This window comes from Perissodus microlepis, chromosome 17 (assembly GCF_051167445.1).
Source record: "Perissodus microlepis isolate ML-2025 ecotype Zambia chromosome 17, ASM5116744v1, whole genome shotgun sequence".
NCBI classification, from domain to species: Eukaryota; Metazoa; Chordata; class Actinopteri; order Cichliformes; family Cichlidae; genus Perissodus; species Perissodus microlepis.
Genome location: NC_140477.1, coordinates 25309416 through 25330742, shown reverse-complemented (window position 1 = coordinate 25330742; position 21327 = coordinate 25309416).

Genomic DNA, 21327 nt, shown 5'->3' with positions numbered 1-21327 from the left:
ATCTTTCATGTTCTCCTGTGTCAACATCGTATATATGTAACATAATAGTAATTAAAGGGACGCTTAAAATACACATTGACAGTTATTCAAAAATTATAATTGTATATATAATTACACAATTATACAATAGTCTATATTTATAATACACTGTTGTTAATTTGTTGAGAACAAAAGAACAAAACAAAGGAACAGTGTTAACTAAAATCATCCACTCTTTGAGGGCTGTACTCAAAATCACACCAGAAACTCAAAGTTAAAAATGTTTAAGTTGTTCCTTTAACTTTTTACTCTAGTAGTCGTATTTTTGTGGTTATACTGGAGCACATTTTTCTAGTGTACACGCTGTCAAAGTTTATCATTCTAGGAGGTGGAACATAAACATATGCTTCTACCACTTACACTTTTATTTAAAATGCTGATTTTTTTTTTAATCCATCGGATGTTCTTGTTAAATTGGCAGCAGGTGGAGAGCAATACTTGTATGTGTAGCCACAATTTAACCAATTACAGTAATGATGGGTGATGCCTGTGTCTCATTCCCCACTGTAATGGGCTAAAGTGAGCACACCTCACCAAACCAAACACACTGCATACCAATGGCACACCTGGAATTCCACTCAGTGTCTACATGAGTCTAGGTCTAGGTTATGTGTTGAATTCCTGTTTATTTCAGTTACTTTTGTCATGCAAACCATCTGACAAAGGTTAAAGAATGCTATGACCTTGGTCCCCTGACATTTAATGGCCTGGTGTTTTTGATTGATGTCCCCGTAATGGTCACAACAATATAGGATAGGTACAGCTGTATTTACAATCTTTATTTAGATTAATGTGGCCTTACATCCTGAGTATCACCTCCAGGAATCTGGAATATATGCATCGGGACCTGTATGACAGAAACTCTTCAATTAAGACATTTTTATCAGTAATATAATGTATATAAAAATGGACTTTGTCCATTGATAATTTAAGTCTTACCTTTGAAGTCTTGAGCAGAGCAGTTTTGCCACCATCTTAGGTTCTGATTGAGAAACCAAGGAACAGGCAGTAATAAACTTATATAAAGCTGGACGTCTTTGTAGCTATAGTAGTTATACTGCTGCTGGCTAATAAGACACAGGTTTAAGGTATTTCTGTGTTGCGTAGTAGTGATGGGAAGTTGACATTCAGCTTGGATGGGCTGATGCAGGTTCTCCTCTTAGCCAGATGCTGCTTCGTTTACAGGTGTCAGTCATATTTATGTGTTTTTGCGACACTCTTGAACTCTCCTCTTCACCACTGTCTACCATCTCACTCACTGACTGAGGGGTAGTGATGTGCAGAGCAATCCTGAAATATCGATGCTTCCAATACAAAATTTCATGTTGCAGGATCAATTCCCAATGAAAAGCAATCAATATTCAACTTGATTAATCTTTTTTTATTTTTTTTTATTTTTAATCGTAAATATGACATACAGACAAAAGTAAACTCAGCAATTAGTGGGATAGTCAGCAATACCCAGTTAATAGGAACTACAATCGCCTTCCGCCTCTCATTCATGTGCGTGCTATGGCTTCATAAGAGTGTGAGCCAATGAGAAACCCGAGGCACAAAACAGTCCTGCACTGCTAACAACAAAGGGTCTAACCATTTGCCCAAAGAAGCTCATCCTCAGGTGATGCACCAGTTCTCTAAACTCTAGTCCAAACAGACTTAAGGCCAAGTAATCTTTAGAATGTCCGGATCAGTTAGTATCTCATTCAGGAAATAATGGTGCATGATGTCTAATATTCAAATATGTATGTAATTAAAAAAAAAAACACAGCACATCACAGCACACTATAGATAATGCCACAGTCACACTAGGGAAAACACCAAAAATCATTGTAACTGTGTGCAATGAACATGCGTTCTTGTTGCATTCAAGATGCTCATTTTACAGATGGAGAGGTGTACAACCACGTGCAGTTAGTTGCCATCTTCAAAGCCACTTTGGCATCAAGACATTCATAAAACAGCAATAAGATGTTAGCCTGCTGTTAGACTACGCGAGTAGGCAATTACATGCAATATGTTTGTGATAATATTCCAATTAATTATGATTAATTGTGATTGTGAAAGTCACAAATCAGTTGCCGTCTGTCTGAAATCACATTAAACAGAAATTCACAGGATGATAACTAAATTGCAAAATGACATTGGTGCTCAGCAATTTTATTTTATATATATCCAGATTACAACTAGTTGAGTCCCCTGCTCCAAAAAGATACATCAAAAATGCTTAACATTCATCAGCACAGACAGTAGAAGACAGATTGCCTCCCATCATGTGATCTGCGCACTCCCCTTGCAATAGAATGTGGAAAAATAAAGTTAAAAAAAAACTGTTGCTCACCACATCTACTTGCAATAATTTGCAAATTGCAAAACAAAAATTTGTACACTCCCCAGACAATAACAGATTTTTCCTATTTATGCTTTAGTGCGACTGATCCATTAATGCAAACTTAAACTTCCTGGTACATTTCCTTCAAATCACATGCAGCACATTATGAAACACATAATATGTCAGTCTGCTTGGTTGCAGAGGCTGCCTGCGCTGTCTTGTTTTGACTTTGTCTTTGTTCTGATCTCATTGGAATAATGGACTGTGCAGAATGCTTTCAGTCTTTCTGTCTTGTAAGTCACTTAGGAGAGATTTGTGACCATTATCGTTATAAAATACTATCAATGAGATTAAATGTGCAAAAGCTGTAACAGGATAAACTAATACAACAAGACACTGAGCCGTGTTTAAGTAGAAACTCTTTAATGACAGGATAGAAATTGATCTCTAACACACAAAAGGTTTCTCAAGAGTCATGCTTGGTCAGAGAAAAAGGATGAGCTCTCTCGCTGTGAACACTATGGCTGTAAATCCACAGCCTTTTCCTTGGTCATCAAAGGCCACTTTACATGAAAGATGACACTGCTGTAACCTCCTCTCCACATGCTCTGAACCGGCCACTGGAAATGTCAGGTAGTGCATGTTAACTCGCTGGCATTTCAATAAACAACAGGTTTGAGGAGGATTGTAGCTTGTCATGTTCCACGTCCTCAAAATAGTGCCTACAGCATGTGCCACACTTACAATATGTAAGAATTGAATCATAAAGTGCAAAGAAATGTCTCTTTGACATGACTAATAATTATATTTAATAGTACAATAATGAATGTGAAGCATATGTTGAAACAAAGGGTGCAATTTCTAAAATATCTACCAAAGGCTTATGATTAACTGAATGATTCATAATTACAAAGAGTCTAATTTAGAGTTTTATACGAAAAGAAATGGTCATTTTGTCTGAGTTGAGTCGGTGACGTGAAAGGAATCTAACTATAAACAAAGTCTCAAATGAACAGAGAGAAAATTTCAAACTAACATAATTATAATATACATTATTAATATTTAAGAATCCCAGGTGGAGAGAGAGAAGTTTTAAAATAAAGCGACAGGCTAAACACATAGGTCAGGATAAAGAGTCTGATCATGTGACAGTAGCATCCAGATAATGTTTAATACACTTTTCAGGGAGGCTATCATGCAGAGTGTTTTTATTTTTTCTGCATACATATGTTCTGTTTTCTGTATGAAGAGTGACTAAAATAAAATGATCCAGTGAATCACTAAAGGGCACTCACTACTCGCTGAAATTCTTCTCGCTTAAACAGAAGAATCAACATAGCTTTGATTTCACACCCCAGTGACGATGCTGTTCCATATGATGATGTGCCTGTCAAGCCCTGAGCTCCAGTCTAGTTGATTGCTTTACTGCTACTGTACCTACTCTCTGTGGGGCTTGTTGAAGCTGCATGGTAGACTGAAACAGCATAGACAAAGAGGCCCCACTGACACGCATTTCAATTAGAACAGAGAGAATACTGTGTGGTCCATATATCCCACATACAAAACCCAGTGAAATATCTAACATTGGCTAGCTATGACCATCTTCTTGAATTAATATTAATAACTGATGGTGATCAGAATATATCACAGTTTTGATTCGTCCTGATGTGATTATTATTTTTCCTCTATAGGAAACATGACTCTGAGACTTTTTAAATTAAGTATAATTTACAAAATCTGCATGAGCACAATAACATGGATAGATGGATGAGTCCTGATGTCCATACACTGGGTTTTCTATAAAAAACACATTTGTTAGAGTGTGGTTAATAGAGCCAAAGGACTTCTTTTTTTTTATGTCTGATGGCATTTTCCACATTTTATGACAAGAAACTTAGGTGATCAATTTTTTGGTAATACTCTGTTGGTAAAAACTAAGTTGTATCATCAATAAATGGCTCTTAGCTTCATTTTAGCAAGACTTCAGAAATTTTGAACCTTTCAAAACTCTTTTTAAAACCACTTTCAGGAAGCAGTGGACAGAGGAGGCAGGAAGTCTTTTACTCAGAACTGTGGGAAGTCCATCAATTTAGACCTGTCAAGGAGGTGAAGGAGGGCTAATTGTCTGGTGCTGGATTATGAAGTTCACTTCCACTGGTCAGCTTGGAATCATAGTCTCTTCCAAGAGAGTGCAGAACCATCTGGCTTGTTAGATATCTCACCTCCGTCAAAGTTCTGGGTATGCTGAAGTCAAATGGTCTCCAAAAACCTTGAAATGTTTACAGGAAATTTAGTGGGGGTGCAAACAACACTTACTGTTTAAGAAATACAGGACATTAAAACATGTGGCCGGGACAATCACGAAATGACAACTAATTTCAACTAATTTCAGTGTTATTCAAACACACCAAAGACACAGAGAGAGAGAGAGAGACAGAGAAACAAGAGCATATTTAATGTGAGCAGTTAGATGTGAGGAATATAGCATACAGTGAAAGTCTTATCAAGATGGTCAAATAGGCAGAGATCAAGATCAGGTCTGAGGGACTTTGGAATCTATTCATAAATTCAGTTTAATATTTTATCATTTGCTCTTTCACTTGACTAATGTAGGTATACTTGCCACTGTAAATATGTTGAGGCAAGAATTGTGTGCATGCTCCTGACAGCAGTGCACTCTGGTTCCTAAACACAGAGGACAATAAGGCAGAACTGAGGGCCTCTGAAAAGTATAGAACAACCACAAGTGAATAATGATGTGGTGCGCTCCATCTGAAAATGATGGAATAGGAAAATGTACAACACCTGCAGGTATGTTACAGTTTGCTTTAAGAAATGTTCTCATTTTTGTATTGCTCAACTCCAAATATGCATTTTGAAATTCATAAATGAGTCAAACACCCAGATACTTACCTCCTTAACGCTTTCCTTCTTAATCCATGCAAGTTTTATTTTAATCAAAAGTGCATGGAATCACTTGATCAATTATGTGTTCTAATTTTAAACAGTCATTTTGTATATATAAATACACCAACGTAATTTCAAAATAATCATATATTTTAATTAACTGCATCCATAATAGCCTCAAAATGACCTTGCATGAACTTAACCACAATTGTAGTCTCTCGCTGCACGTCATCACCATGTATTCTTTCCATGTTACGGATTGCCAGCAAAGAAAAACTGTATTATGAATTTCACTGCAATCAGTTCACAAACTGCCAACCTATTCAGCCAGGAATCATTGAAAATATTTGTACAATACACATAGCACAGCATTTGAAAGGTTTTCTTTTTCCATTTCTAAATTGCATCTGTCATTAAGAAAAACTGAGGATTAAATTTACTAAATTGTGAACTAGTCTGTGGTTATTTATGTCAAAAGAATTGAAATGAGCTTCTTTTTTTATCCTATTTTTAAGCTATATTGTGTTATTTACTACCCAGGAGCAATAATAACATATTGGCACATTTGCTTTAAATACCTCTTAAGGTGAAATGACTGTGATAAGACCAGGTAAGAGCAGAGATAAATTAACGGCAAGCATTCAAGGTTTCATAAGCCTGGAAACCAAAAACAATTCAGACTAAGCTTTTGTTCCCATGACAGCAGCAGCAGGAGGAGGACTCGGTCTGCAGTGAAAATCTACTGATGAGTTTGATATGTACTATGTGTGCCACACAGTGCATTGCATAATCTTAAGGGAGCGTGTGTATGCCGCAGTTGCAAGGACAGAATTAACTCTGTTTTTAAGGCAAGCATGTCTTGCGCAATGCATTGTTGTGATTAGCAATCCATTGACTGATGTTATCGCATTGTTTGATTTCAGGAGAGGAGTCAAGGGGAGAGAAAACAAGAAATCTAGGCAGCAACATCTCAGGAGTCTTGTTCGAAGACAGACACTGATGTTGAAATTCAGATCACACACACGCCTGCAAACCATGTTGCTCACTGGGGGGGTGGGGTGTGGGGGGCAGGAATGTGACAGGGTAGACTATGCGTCTAATTGACAGAGGAAAAGCGATATACATTTAAATCACTTGCATGTAATTAGATGACTTTCAGCAAAGTCACAGGACTGAGGAGCTGTCATCGAAAGAAAAATCCATCACATACATCACATAAAGTCCGTAGTATATAATCATATATTATCAGTGATTGAACTTAGATATTGCTTGTTTGTAAATATGAGGAAAAAACAAACAAGCAAAGCCTTATAGCCTCATTATTGCACAGCTATACCCAAAACCATACAATATTTACAAAAAAAACCCGACAGTTGACCTGGGTCAGCTTAAGTTCAGATCAACAGGATAGCAGATAATGTTGGCTCATCAGTGTTATCTTGCCAGATAAAAGTAGGTTGTGGTTCACCAGAACAGTTTTGTCTGGTCAGTCTGTCTGTGGTGTGGTAAAATCTACAACACAGATAAGCCAATGCTGATGTTGTTTCCTTACAGACAGTCTCTCACAAAGGAACAAATACTGATCATATCGTTCCAGTAAAGTAAGCCAATGAGACATTTGCTTTTGACACAGCAGCTTTGATTTGATAGATAATTATGTTATGAAATTGTTTGTTTGTTTATTTGTATTAACATGTTAAAATGCATTGGACTTATATACAGTAAATCATGTTCCTGTCTCATCGTGTTTAGATAACTTAGTTGTCCATTTTGTTGACGCTACCTTACACCTTATTTTTCAAGACATTTTTATCAGATAGCAGAGTCGAGAGGAAACAGGGTTTACTGCTCAACCATTTTAGCAACATATATCTTGACAACAGCCTATCCTGAATTCTTTAATTGATTAATGTGCTTAAGATTCAACACAAATTTGAATGCCAAAAAGTGGTCTTAATGTTATCAGATATAGGTCATTGCACAGTCAACATTCCTGGGCTTAATGAACATGTTAGACATGAAGGATTTTCAACTCGAACAATATTGATATTAAACTTTGACTGAAATTCTCTTTTTTCTTATTTTGTTTTTTTTTGTTGTTGTTGTTTTTTCCTTTGTGAGTTTATGTTCTTGTTGTTTTATATTGTTGACTTTTACATAAAGCAAAATCAGTATTATTGTTAATATTAGAGTCAGATTCAATTGAATCTGTTTTGCTACCGTTTCATAATAACACATGTCAGGATTTCCTGTCAGCAATACCTGACACGAACAATTTAGTGCTCATAACGCTCTCTTCTTTGATCCTTCATCATCACAAAACTGTCCAGCAGCAACTGTGTCAGCAGTGTTTATTGTTGTCAGTTTGTGAATTTCAGTTTCAAATCTGTGAGGTTCTGGGTGGATACTGGAGTAGTTAATTGCATTTTCTGTTTAATGTGCATTTCTGTGTATGTAGATGGAAACAGATCTTGATGAACTAAAGTCACTTTGAGGACAACATGTGACTGCAATTGGTTGCAGACCTGGTCCCCATCTTCAAAGCAACCACTTCAAAAGGCATCAAGGTCACTGCAAACAGTTGCAATACTTTTGGTGTGCTATGCTCTCTAATAACTGTTAATAACCCAGTGTGACTATAGCATTAATGGTGATCTCGTAGAGTGGCTCACAGAGTGATGATCAAACAATAGTAATCGTCCAATTCTATAACTTTGATTTAACACTAATTTTCAGCCAAGATTACATGTTGACACTGGGCTTCCACCGAACAGTAGCACAGTACAAATCAGGTGTAATAGCTACATTAATCTGCCTAAGAAGATAGGAAAAAAGCACCCTGTACAACTTGCTTCTGAATTCCCCGTATCTGGGGATTATATATAAAGTTTTTTAAAAGGTTCATTTTAAGGCTAATTCCAATAATGTGGCTGTAACAGTGACCAGGCAGCCAAGCACATATTATACACCCCAACAGACAAAATAATCTCAAAAACACACAACCACAGAAATAAGCTATTTTAAGAAATAAGTAGGCCAATAAGTGCTTTTCTGGTGCCAGCAGCTTTGCCCTCAAGAAACTTCTACTGCTGGATCCTGGTTTGTCTCAGTTTTATTAGGACAGTTGTCTTTGTAAAGACTCTCTTTACTTTGTAGTATCGCTGAAACAGCACTACACCACTTCACTTATCTGTGTCACGTTTGAATAATGTGGTATGGTGACAAATGTGTACACAGAATGAAGGTGGGTGCATGCAGATAGAGCCAGGTGAGAGAAAGAGAGGCTGACAGCAAGCCAGATGAAGAGCCTCATGATTCTGTAACTGCTACTCTCACTTGTTTGCACACTAAAACAGATGGATCAGTGAATTACAAACACACATATGCACAGAGAGAGAGTTATTCATCACAACATAGCACAGCAGATTACAGACCTAGTGCCTGTGCTTTTCTGCCAGCTCAAATATTTAAGGGTGGAAATGTTCCCATATTGAACAGTATTGCAGTGCAGTTTTAGATTTATTCATTCAATAAATTATTACTAAACCACGACTTCCTCTGACTATCCAAAAAGCTTTGAGTTAAACTGTTCGTAATGGATATCCTCACAAAATTCAACGAGTTGCTTGTATGATTTTTGTTTGGATTTTAGTTTTGAATTCAAGGCAAAGTAAAATGTATATATTTCTGTTGTTATAATGTGCTTTTTATTGTGCAGACTTTTTATATTGTGCTATATTTGACCTTTTCCTTCCCTCCTCCCCATCTAGATGATTCCACACATTAAGAGAGATGAAAAGGTGTCTTCACGCTGTGAAGAAAGGCTAAAGAGAAAGAAAATTTTTGAAGGTGTGTGCTGTGGCAGGCAGGACGAAGGACCCAAACGCAGGACTCGTACCCGGAATGAGAACTTAAAGTGGCAACCTTTATTGATGGATGACTTTCCATAGAAAATAAACTCTCAAAACACAAACCAAAACGTAGAACATGAAAACTAGAGACTAAACTGGAAACTAGAAAATAAGAAACCCAAACAAGGAAAACAAACCAGGGACTGAACACAAGAATTTCATCAGGAACATGAAGGGGGGAAAACACAGCACGGAGAGGGTATGACGGGACACAGGGCTTTAACCCTTTAAAGCCGGTCGGAGCGGACACGCTCCATTTTGCGTAACTATTTTAAAATCCCGGTAGCACTGCAACCACGTAAGCTAGCGCAATAATTTTTTTTGCATATGAAACCGGAGGAGTTGTACTTACATCTTATGCCATCAGCTTGTCCTAGGTCACAGTTTCCTTCCACATATAGCTTTGCAAAAATTGCATAAAAAGCGCTTGCAGCAACAAAAACATAATATTCCAGAAACACGCTTTGCCGATCCGATCAGCTGTTCGTAACACTTCCTACGTCCATCAGCGTGAACTGTCGCATGTCCGCCATGACCTGGCTGAAACCGGAAGTGACGTCATTTTGCGGAAATGTAGTTTTTTACCATCAAGGCCTCATGAGCCTATACTGGTGTTTTTAAAAGTTATGTTTGACTTTATGACTTTCTGTGTCGTTTCTGGGATGCTTAGGACTCATATTGCACTGCTGGAAATAGTTTATTTTGATGCATATGCTGTTATTTTGCAAATTTGCATTATAATATTTATTTTCGTTTTTCCTGCAGTATATGAAAATTGGTGTATTTCAAAAATAAAACTATGAAGACACTTAAAATAAGTTTCCTGTGGTGGGAAACTAGTTTGTGCAACTTTTTTGTATTTACAGTTTTGAGGGATAAGCCTCTTAAATTTCTCTAACTAGAAATATATGTTAAAAAAACAAAAACGATTTTCAATTTTTTTGTAGTTTATTGCACTTTTTTTGCAATTTATGTAAGTACTATGCACTTAATGCATACATATTATTAAAATTTGGGCTATAATGGTTGTATTGATGTATAGCAACTTGAAATGCTCCAAAAAATGGCTCCACAGCATGTAAAAATATAATATAAGCTCTGGCGGACTTGGTTCTATGGTAGGTCTTAAAGGGTTAATGCACAAGCAAGACAACGAGGCACTGGGAACAGGTGGGAACACAGCTGGAACAAATCAGACATAACAAGACAAAGGAAGCATAGCAGAATACATTGACAAAGGACACCGACTGTCAAAGTAAAAGAGGAAGCATAACTCAGAGACACGGACTTGACACTGAGACATAAAAACATGACATACTGTGGAACAGTTGGAACATGAAGCACAAAGACAAAAGTAACAAGACGTGGGACACAGGGAAGACATAAAGATAGAAAACTAAGACTAGGCATATAACACACAGAGAGCAGAAACAGAACAGAAAGCTAGAAACCAGGAACTGTAAATACAGTACAAAACAAAAAAAAACATAATTCAAAGAGTATAACTGAACCCCCAAAACACAAGCACTGGGTCACCAGACCCAGTGGCGCGACAAAAATCCTGTTGCCTAGTTGGGATCATTGTTTTGCCCACTGTCCAACTTCTTTGTTTCAACCAGTCCTCCCTGCTGCTGTCAGAATGTTTGAGCGTGTTTATTCTGGGTCAGAGGAGGTCAATGAACAGGGGTCGTTTCTCTGAACCAAGCTCAATGCCCTCCATTGATCAGGAAATGAGTGAGGCACTGAAACACTTTTAGCTCCTTTTGTTGTTTGTTTGTTGTTTACTGACCTGAACTATTTGACTTTGTGCGTGTGTTTGGGTCATGCATCGTTGCAGGGGCCCAGAAGAAAAACGATTTGCTATATAAACAGTTGATGGAGACAGATGGGGCAAGAGCACTAACAAGTTTAGGGGGGAAAAGCAGAATAGAAGAAAGGGAAATCGTTTGTGCCATCAGTTTTGGTTGGAGAATATTTGTAATAAAAAGTGAGAGATTTGATGATTACAAGCTGAGAGGGTAATATTTGTCCTACAAGTCTGGCTCTCAGTTTTCCAACAGTACTTTGATATTAATTCTAGGGTGAATTGTTCCATGTATACTATCTAAAAAGGAATCAAGTGCAGAGAGCTGCAGATACAGGTCAGTGCTGAATATCAAATTCAGAGATGTTTTCACTGCATTGGAGGTAAATGGAGCCTTTGCCACTTACCAGATGGTACCGCATTCAAAATCTGATGTTATTTTACTACATTCGTAATTTAATCAAAATCTCCAACGTCAGTTCAGTTTAATTCCCAATATAGTGTTCAGCTGCTGTAGATGGTTCTTGCAGCTTGGCAGTTCTATTTTGACCTTTACTTGTCCAGTTTCCTCAACTTTTTTAAAGACACACTCCACACCATAACAAATTATACCACATCTGGGGTTAACAGCTGCTTTGATATCATGGTTGGGAAAAAATAGTGCTTTATTCTTGTCAAACTGTGTTGTTTTTTGGGCATTTTTCGTAAATTCAACCAACAAAATGGGAAGAATTAATTTGTTTTTGTGTAAGTTTGCTAACATGCCTAAATATTCAGTTTATAAATATTTTTTGTTTGTTTTTGTTACACTAATACGAAACAAGTATAAGAACAAGTGAAAGGTTTGGCGCCGGCAGACCACCACTATAAAGATACCCTGTTAGAATCATGCTTACAGGAGAGGTGGAGGAAGAACACAGCCTGGGCGTCTATTGTCTTGTGTAGTCTGGAAGATAAGTGGATGACGGGGTGGGTGCAGTTTTCTCTGTGGTGGGGTCGGGTGGGCTTCCCCGGGCTCTGTGGGGCCGGGCAGCGCTGCTGACTGGGCCCTGGTCCGGATGGGCCTGGGCCCCCTTTCCCTGGTGGGTTGCAGAGTGTGGGGGTGCCTACTGGGGTCAGCGGGGCTGGCCCCACTTGCCCCTCCCTTCCTTCCCTCCCCATCTCCAGCTGCCTCCCTCTTCCCGCTACACCACAATCACCCACACATGCAGGGCCTTGGGGTAAAGGTGTGTCACCAGGGTGCAGGGGAAGCATCCCCCCCTCTGTCCCCTTCTGGCTGCCTGTGCCTCAATTTTATCTCACAACTTAGACATTCACATTACTCACACTCTCATAACACATACATATAGGACCTTGGGGGTGGGCACGCTACACGTCATCCAGAAAACCATCAGGGTGTACAACCTCACCCCTGGCATCGTTGCCCACCTCTCAATTTTAAATACACGTAGACATTGAGGGCTAGCAGGAGGGGCTATGCGCTTACCTGCTGCTCTCTGGCAGGTAGCTCCATGCCCCCCTGGGTTTTAAATGCATCTTAGAACACACATGCATCAACACTACATATGAGCGGGCGGAGGGAGGTATGGAGTCTTCACACACCCCCATTCTCTATTGCCTGTTGGAGCGGGGGGCTGGGAGGAGGAGTTGGCCGTCCGACTGGGGTCTGGAATGTGGGGCCTCCCTGCTGCTGTGGAGTCGGGGCGGTCTGCTTCTCCCCACCCCAGGGAAAGGGGTAACATTACCTGGGTCTGGGTGCAGTTTCCCCCTCCAGGGGCAAGGGTACCTAGACCTGGGGTATAGAGTACGCTTGGGGAGTGTGATTGTGTGTACAGTGTCTCTCTATGTCTGTCTCCACGTTGGGTGAGTGCTGAGTAATTGCATATGAGAGCATGAGGGTGGGAATGGATGTTTGTATCTGTGTGTGCCTGTTTGTTTGTGTCTATATGTCAGGTCGGGTATCAGACGCCACGTCTCTGGGGACATCTCAGGCCCTCCATGGTATGGAGGCCTATCTCCCCCCACCACTCCCCTTGCCAGTGGCAGACGCCCTGGGGCTCGCTCGGGCTCCTTCGGGGGTGGGGTGCCCTTGGCCTCTCGGCCTGGGGCTCGGTCACTCTGGCACAGCTGGCTGCCGGCGGAGCTCACGGGCACGTCACTGCAACTTTGGCTCCTACCTCAAAGCACAATGTGCACTGTCAATCTTACGTGCTGCACAATAATATTTAATATTTACTGTTATATTCACATAGATCATCGCAATGATGTTGTTTATTATATTGCTCCCTTTTTCTTTGCATGTTTTCTCTTTTTTCTTTCTCAACAGGTGATCCAGGTGATTGATATATGTATTTTTTGTCTGTTTTGTTGCTTTATCCCCGTCCCTCTTCCCCGCTCTTTTTCTTTCCCTCTTTCTTTCTCCCTTTTCTTTTCCCCAGTCAAGTCTGTCCCGTGTTCAGCAAATGAAAATAAAATAAACAATAAAAGCAAGTCAAATAGACCTATACAGCAAGGCTGGGAGGGTCCATTTGGTAAAGTAAATCCGTTGGGCATCTTTCTTTGCCTTTAGACAACAATTCTGAAGAACCAAACAGGACAGGCAAAAAAAAAAAAAAAAAAGAATCATGCTTGCATATTGTGCAGTCAATATTTTATGATTTATGAATGTATACTTTGAAAAGGCTGTATAATTTTCCAAACACAGAAATCCATTGAATAACACCAGTACCGATTTAATCAGGTCAGCCTCTGAACATTGTTCTACTGTCCTGTTCTATGTAAATAGCACAGGACATATATAATGTACGTAATCATATATAATTTTGCCATTTGTTTTTGATGGCAAAATTATATATGATTACATACAAAATATGAGTTTTCCAAAAGATTTTCCAGGAGATGTGTTTACAAGAAATGGCTTGTTAAAAAATAAATTTAAAAAAATCAATAGTTTATGTCCACTGAAATGTTCATGGGCTTGAAATAGACACAGAATTCATTTGTAATAGTTATGACAGTTAATGCACTTAATATACAGTTATAGAGTCAGGTCCATCATGGCTGTTGGCTAACCCATTACATTCCTAAGGTCAGATTTTTTGTCAAGAGAAGTGTCACTCTGCTCCTCTGCCTTTTTCTCATATTTAAAAGATCATGGCTCAATCAGGAAGAAATGACTGAATGAGCCTAAAGTTATTCTCTAGGCTAGAATTCGGCTCTGGATCAAAACAAAAGCTGACGACATTGCTTTGTACAGTATATCAAGACTCATTGATTAAAACTGTGACTGTTGTGTACAATATCTTTATTCATTTATCTTTTAACTATCATTATACAGGATTGGGTACTGAGGGCCAGTATAAATTGTTACCATGTGGTAGATTAGTCATTACTAAAATGTAGATAGTAAGAACCTAGACAAACCTGCTATAGGTATTTACACGCATACATCCATTATACACCCGCTCATCCAGTTCAAGTTTGCGGGAGACTGGAGCCTATCCCAGCTGCCAGAGCAAGAGGTGGGGTAGGCCATGTACAGGTCACCAGTGTGTCACTGGGCTAACAGAGACAGACTGCCACTAACTGCTATTTAGCATCACCAATAAAGTTAACCGCACTAACTCTATTTGTTAGTGTTGTGGTAGGAAGCTAGAGTATTTGGATAGAACCCATGTAGAAATGGGAGGAACAGCCAAACTCCACAGAAAGGTGCCAGATTGTTACATAAGGCTGATATGAAAAAAAAGGTTCTCTGAATGCACAGCACAAACAGTACTGTTAAATCCGACAGATCATTTTTAACTTCTGCACTCAAGACAGACAATATCTAGTATCTGGTCAATACCTGCAGAAAGCTATTGCCTTACCCATGAGCTGAACACAGTCTTAGTTCTCATGACAAGTGGAGAAAACACATTTTGACAACATGAATTTTTTAAAAAAAATCCAGATGACAGCATTGCTTTTGCTTAGTAGAGCTGTCATGAGGATTTTTTTTAGCTTAAAACTGAGGACAAATGTTTTAATAAACAATCACTTAGATGCTCTGTGTTCAACTTTATATACAAAACTAGATTAAAACTACAGATTAAAAATATAATGTTTGTTACTTTCTTGGACAGACACTCTGAACACAGTGTCCTCTGTAGCACCTACGGATAACTAATCACCATGGCAACCAAATAGAGCCTCATTTCCTTCTCAGCTTCACCTCATTTAAGAATAACAATCATGCTACAGCATCACTTTGTGCCCCCATGTAGTGCCATACATAGCAGTTGATCACATATTCTGGTATTTGTCTTGCTGTGATCTGCTCTGTCTGCTATCCAGCAAGGTGTAACTACTTACAGAGGTAATTAATGGCAACAAGCAGGACGCTTTATGACGTGCAAAGTTGCTTTTGATAGCATGCATAAATAAGCAGTAAACTGCTGCTCACCACTGAGCCTGTTCAAAACAATTAATGAATGAGCCAATGGAGGAGATTAAAAACGGCTGCAGTCTGCACTCGAACATCCGCCTAATCATTGTTCATTGATTCCTGTCCACGACTAAAGGAGGACAATAAATGATGTGTAAAATTGGAACATTAAATGACTGTTAATGTTACAATTTTGCTGGTAGCTCTTTTGCTGCTCTGGTTCGGTCTGCACCTATTCAGAAGGTCATCTAGTATCCAATTGGAAGGTTGCTTTCTAGATCCCTGGCTGGTCCAGTCTCCATGCAGATGTATGTATTGATTCTTCTTTTTGTTTATTTTCTCGAGGACATAGTACAGTGGCCCTGAGAGGCCAAATGGACTGCAACTTAAGAAAACACCAGCAGTAAGAAAAATGCTGCAAAAGCACACAAAACACAACAGAAATAGGAAAAACAAAAACGGAAATAGGAAAAAACAGATTTCCAAAAGCACAAGGGAAGTGTTTCTGGGGAGACAATAACCTGATGGACCAGTTGCAGGAACCAAATCATGCTAGGTAACTGTGTTTTAATTTCATGATTCATATAATACTGATGACGGATTTTTAGGCTAATAGTTAGGCTAACACACTTACCTCTCATCTTTTCTTTCCTCACAAACCCGAGATGTCTCCCAGCACAATTTCTAGCATATTTTGGTTCCTGCAACTGGTCTGTCAGGTTATTGTCTCCCCAGAAACATTTCCTTTGTGCTTTTAGAAGTTTTTTTTCCTATTTCTGTTTTTGTTTTTTTCCTATTTCCGTTTTTGTTTTCCTATTTCCGTTGTGTTTTGTGTGCTTTTGCAGCGTTTTTCTTATTGCTGGTGTTTTCTTAAGTTGCAGTCCGTTTGGCCTCTCAGGGCCATTGTAAGATAGACTGAGTACTGATTTGATTTGCTAATTTACCTAAAAACAACCTTGATCACAAGTTGATTCAACAGCTTGACATTTTGTGTTCATAAAGACAAATGTTGCTTCCAGTAATACAGTAGCTGTCAGTAATGTTATTTGACATTGTCCATGTCTGAAAAATAAAGGTTTTTAGACTGTATTCTTTTATTCAGTATTAGATAACAAAAAGCAACAGTGCTGCAAATTGCTCAGCTTTATTGCCCTCAGTGTATATAACTAATTTAATACAAGGAGGAATGATGGCTGTATGTCCTCCCAGTGGCTGGTCCCCTGTGAAGGATGACGACTTGATGATTCAGCCACTGTCCAGAGCATGGGAGGGAGATGGTGTGGGCATACACAGTGTTTACTTCCGTTAATTTGGACTTTAGGCAGGTAGGCAGACAACCAGAATCACATCAGTCTGCTTAATCGGACTGAATGAAGTCCTGGTTTCTGTTTTACGCATTTATAACAACCACTTTCTAAGCTGTGTATATTCTACAGATCATTTCCAGTATCACACAATGTCACTATGACGCACTAAACACAACAAAAACTGAGCCCTGAGGAGGATAATTTTTCAACCACAACAGCCACAGTCTCACCCACCCACCCCCAGTCTTTTATTCACACACACAGAGACACACACAGACACATGCATCACAGCAGCAGCAACAATAGCCTGTCTCCAGTCTCCAGGCTGGCAAAGTAAAGGAATGGAAATGTATCAAGCCTAAAACATCTCCAAGGAGACATTGTGTGAAAGAGACACTACTTCACTTAGAAGAAATGCCACACAAGCTGATGACAAACACAGAGTGGCTACTTATAGTAATAGAAAGCTGGGTGCTGCAGACCTCTGAGGCTCTTTGCTAATTATGCAAGTCAAAGCATTAGATCAATGACTTCAGGTAGCTTCAAATTATTATGTACCTTTATTAAAGGTGTTAACAGGGGAGAAAGTACACTGGTAGTAAATGTAAATGAAAGAAAGGAACTTTGCAGTCCACATCAAGGAAAAATGATAAAATAGCATATAATAACATATATAACATAAGGAGGCTTCAAAGAAGATCATAACGCAATTAGAAATTTAACTGATCTGTTCTTGTTGCATTGTATTTACAGCATAGGTTTTAAAATTGCAATTTTGAATTTTGATCTTAAAAGTCACTAAAAAAAGAAAATGTTAGTGTCATTTAAGGTCAATGATGACATTCATATTAGAGGTCACTATCTTTTTATAATCTGAATTACCAACTGAACCACCAGCACAACTCCTGAAGAATTAAAACACCAACGATTTTTAAAAACACTCCTCTTCAGTGTGTCTGCCTCTGCATCACTGTCCTCACCATCATCTGCAGATTCCCTAAATAAACCCATTCTCTTAGCATATATTGTAGCTATAGTCAAAAAATTGTATTAACTATCTAAGTATCAGGTCATTTGAGTTCTGGTGTGGGGAGGCTGACCCACCAGAAAAATTCCAGCCCCTCAGAAAGAATTTTAGTTCTCTGCATTGCCCCATCTCCACATCCCTTTCTTTGTTCTGACAGGATTAAGTATACCTGCAGGAAATGTGAACAACATGCTAACTGTCTAACCCCTGACCCCGTCCTGCTTATTCAGTGTCACTCATCCCCATATATCTTGTACCTGCCAAATCCCCCTGGAGTCTCACCAGCTGGTATCTCTTACTCTTCTAGTAAATACCTTACATCGTCTGCTGGTATTCACCAGCTACGGCTAAAACATTAAAAGAAGATAGAGCCAGGAAATGTAGATTCTCTATTTTGCACATTACATTTTTGATGACAGACAAATATACATACAAATAGACATTTGTAGAGTAATAAAACATGTGCCCTATATAAAAGCATTATGTGTAATAAATAATGTATGCAAAAAGACATGGACCAGAGCCCTCAAAGAAGGCATCGATGGCAACACTGTGTCACGCATCGCTTCTCAGAAGCTGTGAGCTGTGAACATCCATAATCTCAACATGAGCTGAAACACTTTCAAACATCTTACTGTCTTGAATAGATGGAATTAGCTCATCACATACAGAAACAGATTTAGTGAAGATTACAAATGCTCTTCTTCTGATAGTGGACTCTTATCTGTGCTTCTCCTACTAGACCTCAGTGCAGCGTTGAGTACTGCTGACCATATTTTAATTACAGAGAATGGAGCATGTGGTAGGTGAGTAAGGTAAAGCGCTGCAGTGGTTTGAATCATATCTATGTAAAAGACTCCAATTTGTTCACATAAATTTAGAGTCCTGTTCACACACAGGAGTTAAAAAAGGAGATTTTCCTTTTGCTTAAAGGGTGTTGTTTGATTGTTTGGGTTTCCTCTCTATTTTTCTATGGTCTTTACAATATAAAATGCCTTATAATATAAAGTGCCTTGAGACAACTGTTGTTGTGATTTGGCGCTATATAAAAAACTGAACTGAAATATCACTGTGTTATCTTAAATGATGTTTAAGGGGGAAACTATATTTCATGACCCAGTGAAGCGCCCACAGAAACCACAACAGAAACATATGATAATTTTAATTCATTACTAAATAAAAAGTTATTAACAGATTTTTTTCCCCCCTAACATTAGTGTAGCCTGATACTCCTGTTGATGTTTCCCGATAATTATCTTCTTGATATTAAGCCTGGTGGTATTGTACAGTGTTACACAATGGCGAGCTATACAGAGTTAATCAGTGCAGCAGCTACTGCAGAATGGTCATGAAATGATTTCGCATAGATTGTACCATCTTTCCAACAATCTTACTGCAAGAGCTGAGTTATAGGGTCATAGAAATAAATTACATCCAAAAAGGCCAATAAAAAGTGAGTCACAGAGCATCAGTACTGCTTTGAAAATCTATTCCAACACAGGCTGTGAAAATAAAAATAAACACGTTATCTTAACCAGTAAAGACATATATTTTATTGATAAGTATATACAGAATATGCAGTGCTGACTATCAATGTTAAGTGGACATTTTTGTGAGAAGATGTTAAAATAATGTCAGCATTCTTTTTAAAGTATGTAATTTTAAAAAAGTTTGGTTTTAAAAAAGAATATTTATCTTATATCTTATGAATGTTGCCAACCAACATGCCTGTGACTGTGTTCACACACACACATGATAAGACCACCATGCAAACCAAACACATGCATTACATTATGTTTGGTGTTTCACATCCTCGGCCCACTCATTACATGTTCACACGTTCAGGAAAATAAACAAAGGAGGGCTTTCAAGAGGTCACTTTTGTGTGTTCTCAATGCATGTGTGTGAAATGTGTCTGCTCTGTCTATTAAAGCTGGCGCCAGCGTTCACATCCGCCTCTGTAATGATGGATGATACAGGCACTAGTGATCATGAGTCTCTGAAGACTGTAGACTTGTTATCATTATCCACATTGGACTTTTCTCTCCAATAAGCCATGTGTAACTTATTCTGCAAAATATAAAAATAAATTGAGTGTGTTGAGAAAGTGCAAGGAGTACTTTAAAGAGCTGAGGAATGAAGAAAATGAAAGAGCAAGGAGGACAGACGAAGGACAGTTATTAATTCAGGAAGTGCAGAGGATCTGTAAGGAAGTGAGGGCAGATATGAAGAGGATGAAGAGAGGAAAGGCTGTTGGTCCAGATGACATACCTGTGTACAGTAGGTATGGAGCTGTCAAGGAGAGAGGGCAGTGGACTTTTTAACCAGATTGTTTAACACAGTCTTGGAGAGTGAGAGGGTGCCTGTGGAATGAAGAAGAAGTTTACTGGTATCAATATTCAAGAACGTGGGTGATGTGCAGAGCTGAAGTAACTACAAAGGGATAAAGCTGATGAGCCATAACATGAAGCCATGGGAAGGAGTTGTTGAAGCTTTCTTAAGAAGAGAGGTGATGATCAGCAAGCAGCAGAACATCTCCAAGCAGAGAAAGAGCACTACAGATGTGATGTTTGTTTTAAGAGCATTTTGCTAAATACTGATTGTTTCTTATATAGCACTTTCTCCTCTACCTGAACATTCAAAGTCTTTTATACAACTGGCCTTATTCACACAACCACCTTTTACTATGACAAATGAGAGCAACTTGGGGTTGGAGTAGCCAGGGTTTACAAACCTTCCGATTAGTTAGATTAGAAGGCAGTCTTCATTTTAAGGACAAACCCTTCTTTAGAGCATCATACATGCACTTACCATTTTACTGTATATATTGAAGATTTAAAATATTGGGTGTATATATATCTATCTTCATCATTATGTTTTTAATTAGCTATCATTAGTTATTATCATAATAATAGTAATCCGTAATGTCAAACAGAGTTCAAAGAAAAGAAAAACAAATACATGTGAGACTGGAGAAATGAGGAGAATGAAAGCAAGCAGTTCATCTCATCAGATCTGTTTTGCAATCATCACAACAGCTTGTGAGCTCCTGCTGTAACTCCTTGCGGAATGAACACACCTCCACTTCGTGCAGATTTAGTTTGGGCCTGCATGCTTACTCTTGTCACCTTCTGTTATTATATTGTGTTTACAGTCAGGTGCATCAGATGTGCTGCACTGTATGTGTGTTACTGGTATCATGTCTGCAGTGGAAATGCAGGCAGGCAGGCTGAACAGGCGGCAGATGGCCAAACAAACAGACAATTGGTGGTGGAGATTGGATTAATACAAGGATCTAATTACATTTGAGAAACCAGAGAAAACACGTAAGGAAAAATTAAAAGTGGCATCCAAATGATGCCTGGGTTTCATAGCAACCTTGGCACAAACACAAGAAGTCTGAAGTTTACAACAAAAGCTCTTTGGTGGTTGTCACAGTAATTGGGGCTTAAACAAAAAAGACTATTTTTAGTAATCGTCTGTCAATAAAATCTCTGGAATATCTCATAAACCAAAGGGTCTGAAGTGGCCCTCCAGGCCAACAATATTGATCTCTTTATAAAAAATTCAGTTAAAT